Genomic DNA, 9,472 nt, shown 5'->3' with positions numbered 1-9,472 from the left:
CACACTGCCTGACTTTCTAAATTCTTGTGTCCAAAAGAAAACTAAATGGTGTTTTGAAATAAGTGTTCACATATAAAAAATTCTTTCAGAATCCAGTGGTCTCAGGTTGAATTGAAAAGAAAAAAAAAAAAAAAAAAAAAAAGCCTCAATGCTGGCCAAGGGGCTTATTCACCATTTTTCATTTCTGTTTGTAATTCCTGTCATCTTTGTTTCTTATGCTTTGGCTAAAAAGGGCGACTCGTATTTATTGGAACTGGGTTTCAATAAACATTATGCATTATGGTGAACCAGAGAGTGATTTATTGATAATTTGTCACTTATATTTATGAAAATGTAGACCCCAGAGCTCCAGGGCTGGTAAATCATATTCTACAGCCCCAATGTGTCGGAGGCTACCCAGTCTGCTCCATTAATGCCAAAAAGCACCCCCTTCATGCTGGCTGCCTGTGCAACTCAGGCCCCAGTAATCTGCACGGTTGTTAATACAAAACATGAAAAAAGAACAACTGTTGGTGATTTAAGGTTGTTTTTTCCAATATGTTTTTAATTTAATTCTCAAGTTGCAGAAATAATAAACTGATAAAATATAATTAGATGTGAGATTACAACATAATGAGGCCAGAGAAGGGGCAAGAATGTACGGGGAACAGTAGATTGTGTGGAATTCTTTTTGTAAAAGTTTGTTTATTATGATACAGCTGTCTAGAGTTTTCACACAGTTTCCAGATGCAGGCAGCTGTTAGTTCTTTGCTATTAAAGAAACAAAGGTCCAGAGTTCATGTTGATCCACTTGTTCTATATTTGTGATGTTTAAGATGACACTTGACTGAGTTGTGGCCTCCAGTCACAGGCGAGGTTGTCAAGATGGACATGGTGTTCACTTGCCTCTTGCCACTCACTTATCTCTTCTGGCAACCCCTGTAGCAGGCTGCTCCACTCTTCCTAATATGTTTATCTCCCATGGTGATGTCAGCAGAACTCAACAAATCTAATATTCATGCTCAAGCAGATTTGTTGGTGCTCTTTGTTTGTAAGAATAGGCCCTGTATCACCCTCACAGCTGCTTCCTCTAGATATGGAGGTAGGACTTTGTGTTTCAAGTCCCTTTCAGACAGGACTTGGGCAGTGAACAAAGCAGCTACCTATCTTACTTCAATCCACTTTTGTCTTTTCCAAAAGACCTAATCCCACTATGTTCTTTTTCCACAGATGTGACACATCTTTTTCCGTTTAGCCAATACATTTGGATGTAAAATGATTATACAGTATAATAATAATGTTTTTTTTTCAAGGAAGCATTTAAGGAGAAAGTACAATTTAGAAAATACAGAGAAAAAAGAGTATCATTTAAAGGCAAGGCTTGAAGTCTTAGGTTTAAAAAATGAAGGTGTTGAAAATTGCATGTTCCATGTAGACTTTAATAAAAATCTTATAAAATACTTTATAATATCTGAATTATATAGCAGGTAGTTACTTTGTTTCGAGTTTCAAATATTGCTTATGATTCAGGGGTAAATATATGATGGAGAGATGGAAAAGCTGTCATAATTAGTTGTGATTCTGGGTTTCTTTCAGTTTCTTTATCTTTTTAATGGTACAATACAGAATGTGAATTAAAAATTCCAAGTGTATGAATCAAGATTATCGTTAGCTTATTAAATTAAAGACATCAAGCTGAGGTTATAGCTCAATGCTAGGGTACTTGCCTCATATACACAAGGACCTAGATTCAAACTCTAGTCAAATTCCTAGTAACCCCCCCTTAAGATGTGAAAATTATTTACAAGATTTTAATATAGTTTCCACACTTCCTTATTTATGTATGAGTGGCCCATGTCAAAATTGCTTCTAAATGAGTTTTGGCGTTATTTTTATGTATGATGTCATAGCAATTAGTAGCCTTCTTTGATTAACAGTTCTGTTATGCAAGATTTCATATAACTTCCAAGTTTTGGATAGTTCACTATTAAAGATTTTTAAAACTATTTTTTGAGAACCACACTGTTAAACACTGTGGCTGATCCACTAGAACAAGACAGAAAGTTAGCTAACTGTGAATGTTGTGGACTTTGGAACCTCAAAGCAAGCCTCTAGTGACTCACCTCCTTCAACAAGAAAGCACCTCCTAATCCTTCCCAAATAGTTTCACCAACTGGGAACCACGCATTCGGGGCCTTTCCCATAAACCATCACAGAGCAGAATATTTGCTTATGGCCCAGGGTCTAGCATGAGAGCACTTGGACTATGAGAGTAATCTAATCTGTGAAATAGACTTCTCAGTGTTCTATATGTTTCTCAAGGAAATATTATGATCACATCAGTTGTTTTTCACCCAATATGTAGGCTATTCCAAGAGCTCTATACTTATGATCCAGTAGATTTTGTGTCAATAAAGTTAAAAAAAGTTTTGCCAAGGCAATAGGTTGCTCTCACAAACTGTCAGCAAGGCCCCATTGCTGAAGAGAACAACTACAAATTCATTGAATATGGAGAAATTGAGCAAGTGCCTACCTAGAACCTTCACTCCTATGTGCTAATGTCTTTGGTACAGAAAGGTACACTGCTTGATATCAAAGAAGAAGTGTAAACCCCAACCCAGCCACAAATACTATGATTTATAATGGTGGCCTGCCTGCAAGATATGCTAGTGTAATGGTAACACAAAGCTTGTAGGAGTAACCAATTGATATCTAATTTGAATGAAGGTGCACTCTGAGATGGAACCCATACCAACATTGCTTGGGTGACCAAGAACCTCGGACTGGATAACACTGAAAACTAGGAAATGGTTCAGTCCCAAATAAACACACAGAGGCTTATATTAATTATAAACTATTTGGCCTATTGATCAGGCTTATTATTAACTAGCTCTTATACTTAAATTCATTCATAATTCTTATTTATGTCTGACCATGGCTTGGCACCTTTTCTCAGTACCCAGTCTCATCTTGCTTCCTTTGTGTCTGGGTGGCAATTGTGTCTCTGACTTTTCTCTTCCCACAATTCTCCTAGTCTGGTCAACCCACCTATCCTCCCTGCCTAATTACTGGCCAGTCGGCATTTTATTAAACCAATATGAGTGATAAATCTTTATAGTGTACAAGAGCAACATCCCACAGCATACACAGCATACTACTGTTTTGTTTTGTTTTGTAAAAAGTAGCAATGACATTGTTCTAACTCAGTGACTTGCTCAGCCACCATCAGAGAATCTTCCTGTAGCAGATGGGAACAAATACAGAGACCTGCAACCTGACAATATGTATAGCGCAAAAACCTTAGTACACTCAGCCCTAAAAAAGTAACCTCCATCAAATTCCTCTCCACATGGCTCAAGGAACCCTGAAGAAGAGAAGGCAGAAAGAGTATAGGAGCCAGAGGGGATGGAGGACACCAGGATAACAAGGGCCTCTATATCAACATGATCTGTGCTCATAACTCACAGAGACTGAGGCAACATGCACAGGGCCTTCAGAGTCTGCAGCTGAAGGGACACAAGTCCCATCCATAACACAGAAGCGATCTACTATTGAAAAACACTTGCAAATGAAAAATTAGTTTTCTCCAAGGGAGTCTCACTGGGGAAACAAACTTCCCTTAAGGTTACTCCCTATGCCCAGCAGTAGATGGGAAACAGAAAAAGGAACTCATGGCATTATTGGAAGTTTCTTGTCTCAGAATGTGTCATGGCTGCTTTTCCTTTTTATAATGTTTTTTTTTATCTCATATATACTTTTTCTTCTGTTTTTACTGTCTAGGTCCTTTGCATATGCATTATGACTTCTAGTTTAGTGTTTATGAAATTTCTGAGTGTGTGAATGAGTGGATTTGAGTCTATATCTGCTTCTTGTGCCTTGTCTTAGTCTTTTTTATTTCTGTTTGTTTTTGTTTCTTTCAAATGTGCTAATTTTTGTTATATTTCCTTGTTATTCCTTAGAAGTGTGATTGTTTTCTATGGAGAGACAGAAAGGAGGAGAATTTGGATGAGAGGGAGATGGGGAATAACTGGGGAGTAGAGGATAGGAAACTGTAATCAGGATATGAGAATGAAAAATTTATATTTTTGGTTTTTTTTTTTTGAGACAGGAATTTTATGTGTAACAGCCCTTGCTGTCCTGGAACTAGCTCTGTAGACCAGGCTGACCTTGAACGCCCAGAGATCTGCCTGCATCTGCCTCCTGAGTGCTGGGATCAAGGCTGATGCCACCAATGCCCAGTGGAATCTATTTTCAATAAAAGGAAAAATATAGAAAGAAATAATGCTGTGGAACAATCTTTTTGGCACACTGGGAATATTTGTTGCTCTCATTGGTCTAATGAAAGGCTGAAAGGCCAATATCTGGGCAGGTAGAGGTTAGGCAGGACTTGCAGACAAAAAGAGGGCACAGGGTGGTGGTGGTGGTGGTGGTGGTGTTGGGCAGGGTGAGGAGAAGTCACCAGCCAGATGCAGAGAAAAGCATGATGAATACGCCCTGTTGGAAAATGGTGCTGCCATGTGGTAGAGAGTAGGTAAGAAATATGGGTTAATTTAAATTGTAAGAGCTAGTTAGTAAGAAATGAAGCTATTGACTCAGCATTTACAACTAATATTAAATCTTTGTGTAGTTATTTGGGAGATGGCTATGTGTCCTAAACAAAAAGAGAACCCCTCCAAAACAATACAACAAAAACCAAACCAAAACAAAACAACAAAAAAAATCCAAATAAAGAGAAAACAACCCCCCCATAAAAACTCCACCTACAAGGTAACAAAAGTTTTTGTTTTGCTAATTTAGTTGCTTTTATCATATATTAATAACAGTAATAAGAAACATTGATTGAACCTATTTGATCCAAAGGCAACAGACTTGGCAATATATCTTTAAGACTTTCACGTAGGTATTATTTTGTTTTAAAGATTTATTGTTATTTGTGTGTGATTGTATCTACAACACATGTGTGCAACTGCCCTCGGAGGCCAGAAAAGGGTGTAGAATCCCATGGCTCTTGAGTTGTAGCCAATTATGAGCCACATGACATGGGAATTAAGCTCATACTCTCTGGAAGAGCAGCAAATGTCTTAGCTGCTAAGCATATCTCTAGCCTGCCTATATAGGTACTGTTATTGTTCATATTTTACACATGACAAAACCAGCAGGGAGAGGTTAAAAAAAATTATTGCATTCTACTGAGAGACAGAAAGGGGATGGATTTGGATGAGAAAGGTTAAAAAAAAAACTGAGTCAAATTTATGTGTATATTGTAATGGTCCTCTTATATGAATAATAGTGATTTTGAGTGTAAGCTAACCATTCTTACAATATTGGTTAACTGCATGGATAACAATTTTCTGAAACTATGTTAAGATCATTAGTCAATGACTTTAAAAAAACATAAATATTTGGTCAGTGAGCCCTTAGAAAGAAATGGGCCCTTCCAAAAAGAAAGTGCTAGTACTATGAAGGGGAAAGGGCCCGTGGATGGGCTCACATACTAAGAACTCAGATGTTGAGATCATTCCCAACCAACAACTATCAAAGAAACCTATCAACCAAAATAAAATAAGTATTGACAACAGAAACCCAATGACGTAGATTAAACAAGACACAATGAACAGACTATAACAAATTGAATAATCATGGAAGTGGATTCTGACTTCCATATAAGAACCTACCTGTGGCTGATAACTTGATTTCAGCCATGTAAGACCCTGAGCCCAAAACTCAGCCATATATTACATGAGATATTAATCTAAAACATGTATAATTTGAAGTTCAGTAATTGAAAATGAGCATGGTTATTAACTGGTAAAGGGTTAAATATTTTAAGTCTGTCTAATTCTTTAGTCTTTGCTTCTTCCTTCCCCCATTGTAGGCAGCTGGTCTGTGGACCCATAATGGTGGCGGCCACACCCTTTAGGGTGTGGTTTCAGGTGGAAGGAAGTGGAAAGAGAGGAGCTTGAGGTGTGGTTTTCCTTTTTGTGCTCTTTCTGGTGGCAGTGGATCCAGTAGGAAGATCAGGGAAACCCTCCAACGGTTCTTTGTATTTTTCTGTGTAATTGTTCCCTTATAAACCCCCTTCATCATTTATCTTCAGTCTAGTGATATAATTACATCCTCGACTTCAATTGGTGCCCAAGGGATGTGGCCACCATTACAGGTCCACATATCAGACACTTACACCTCACTATTTTATTTTATTGCATATTGGTTTTTTGTACAGTTATTCTAAGTCTTTTGTGACTAAGACTGGAGAGCATAGTTAGGCAAATGTGGTAGTCTGAATGTAATTTGGCCCCCAGAAGCTCACAGAGAATGGCACTACTGGGAGGTGTGGCTTTATTGGGGTAGGTATGGCCTTGTTAGAGGAAGTGTGTCACCATGGAGGTAGCTTGGGGGGGGTGATTTTACATATGCTCAAGCCACTCCCAGAATTACAGATTACTTCCTGTTGCCTTTAGATCAAGATGTAGAATTCTCAGCTCCTTCTCCAGCACCATGTCTGCCTACATGTCACCATACTCCCAATCATCATGGTCCCTGCAATGATGCTAATAGACTAAGCCTCTGAAACTATAAACTGCCACTCAATTGAATGGTACCTTGAGTTGCAGTGGTTAAGTTGTCATTTTACAGCACAGAAACCCTAACTAAGACAGCAAATAATGACTCAAAGTCTATTTGTTAGTCTTTGAATTTGTACTTGGATCCTGGAAAGGTATGTGTAGTCATCAGGACTTAGCTTATATGATGAGAGAAAGTGGGGCTGGTAAATTTGTGGACAGGCTCATGTTTGGTTAATACCAAGTGTTAGTATGTTATTTTCAGGCTGATATGCAGGTAGAATTTTATGCATGTGGCAGTTATATAAACATTATTTTGGTTTGTAATTAAAAATAATGTTGGTTATATTAAGTGATGTCTTTTTTCCCGATACATTTTGTTACCTTGTCTTCCTATAGAAAATATGTGATGCATCTGATCCAATTTTACCTCTTTCTAAGCAAAGATTCTGTGAAAGGAAAAAAGAAAGAATTGGAGAATAAGCAAGAAATTCAGGGGCTGTGTGGCAAAAAGAATTTTTTTTTAACCCAATTAGTGGGAACAAGGCACATTCTTTGTTCAAAAACAAAGGCAGTGGGGTGGGTACAGCTGTGTCATTGTCATAATGACTAGAAGGGAAAACTCAAGAGTTGTATGTAGTTTTCCTTACATCCCACTGAGCTGACGAGACAAGCACCACAAACCCAAGAGAATCCCAAGTAACCTGTGGACACATTATTTGGAGAGTGGGTGTGTTCTTTGTCACTCAGGAAGGAAAAACCAATTGAGAGTGAAATACCCCAGAGAGTATCAGTGGATATAAGTGAGTAAGAAGCACGGGACACTCTGTACTGCTTTCCCCACAACCAGCCTACTCTTTGGTTTTCTGGAAACTCATAGGCCACAGATGTGGTTCTAAAGATTGGGTGTCAGGTGAAAAAAAATCTTAGAATAATGATATAAGCCTTCTGCATATATGTTACATTTGTGTAGTCTGGTCTTTTTGTGGGATTCCTAACCGTGGGAGCATGGGGTATCTCTGACTCTGTTGCCTGCCTTTGGGACCCCTTTCTCCTATTGGGTTGCCATGTCCAGTCTTTTTTTTCCCCTCCTTTTTTTAAACTTAAATTTGAAACAAGCTTGTATACATGTCAATCCCAATTCCCTCACCCTCCCTTCCTCCCCTATCACCAGTGCCAAACCCCAGCCCATCCCCTTTCTGCTCTCCAGGGAGGGTGAGGCCTTCCATGAGAGACTTCAAAGTCATATCATTTGGGGCAGGGCCTAGACACTCCCCCATGTGTCTAGGCTGAAAAATTATCTCTCTATGTGGGATGGGCTTCCAAAGTCCATTTGTATACTATATACTAGGAGTATCTATTACTAGAGGCCCCATAGAGGCCAGTCCTCATAACTTAATAGGACAGGAGATGCTAGCATTACTGCAACTTGATATACCATGACTTGTTGATATCCATGGGAAGCCTACCCTTTTCTGAAGAGAAATGGAAGAAGAGGGGTGAATGGGGAAAAGTGAAGGAGGAGGGGAGGATCTGGAAGGAGAGGAGAGAGCAGAAACCTTGGTTGGGATGCAAAAACAAACAAAACAAATAAACAAACACAAAATTTAATCAGGGTTCATATACATATACATATACATATATATATATACATACATATACATATATATATACATATGTATGTGTATATATATATATATATACATATATATATGTATATATTCAGTGAGACATGTACTCAATAGAATGTCCAAGGTACCAGAGCAGCATCCTCATAAATTACTTAGAAAAATGAAGGGGTTTAGAAAGTCTCCTTGTCTTTAGAAGGCCTGATTTCATTTGAATTCAGTGTCTTAGAATGTTTTCAATGTCATTTCACCTAGCAGAAACCAATCTGCTTTAAGAGTAGTGGTTAAGAAGTTAGAGTCATAAAGCCTGGAGTAGCATTGTTAAATGATGTATGTCCAAGATCTTGATTCCAGTAAAGGATCTGTGAACTTCAAGCAGTCTCTGTAAGGGTCTTGAAGAAAGATGGCTGAAATATGTTTGTCTTTAGTTGAAAAGCCAATCCATAAAACCACGGGTTCCTAAAATCTTAAGTATTTCATGACTGGCTAGGAACAGACTCTCCAGCATCCTCACCTCAAAGCCTGGGATGTTAAAATACCTTCATGGTCCTTGAGTAAACTGATATTTTCACCTCATAAAAATACCTTTGCATGTACACCTGAGAAGGAAAAAGTGACATTTTTTCCTCCTGGTGGCTCTCATGAAGAATCCCAGTACCCCTTTCAAACAGAAGAAATAGCAAAAATCTTCATTTCCAGATGCTTGGTGAGGGAATTAGCCTTGATTTCTTCAACAGTGTATCTTGTTCAAAAAGTATAAAATTCTATGTACAGCCATGTGTGCATACAGACAGAGATGTCCACCTTCTTTACTAACTCTCAAAACTTTCCCCCCTTCTCTGATTCCCACTCTTCTGTCAAATTATAGGAAAGAAAGCAGAGTTGGGTGGTTTTGGGGCATCAGGACACTATCTTGAACTTCTTATGTGTAGTTCTCTTTCACTCCTGAATACTGTAAATGATGTGCAGCTTTTTTTTTTTTTTTAAGAGTATATATGAAACATGGCTATTTTGTGTCTGTGAGGATTCCATTTGATATTCTGATCTCTGTTACATTGAAATTAATATTGAAAACCTAACTTCCGAGGTTAGCACTGAATATTGTGAGCATTTACAGTTCCTCAGCTATGTAGTTGTGTCAGTTTGCCTTCCATTGCTCTTGACATCTCAGATGCTAAGTGCCCAGTGACAGCCTGTAGAGGTTTCTCCATAATCCACCTTTATCCATTAACAGACACTCAATCACTAAAGTGCTTACTAGACTAAACATATTTATCCAACCAAATCACACTTTACAATGCT

This window comes from Phodopus roborovskii, unplaced genomic scaffold (assembly GCF_943737965.1).
Source record: "Phodopus roborovskii unplaced genomic scaffold, PHOROB, whole genome shotgun sequence".
Taxonomy (NCBI): domain Eukaryota; kingdom Metazoa; phylum Chordata; class Mammalia; order Rodentia; family Cricetidae; genus Phodopus; species Phodopus roborovskii.
This window is presented reverse-complemented; position numbering follows the sequence as displayed.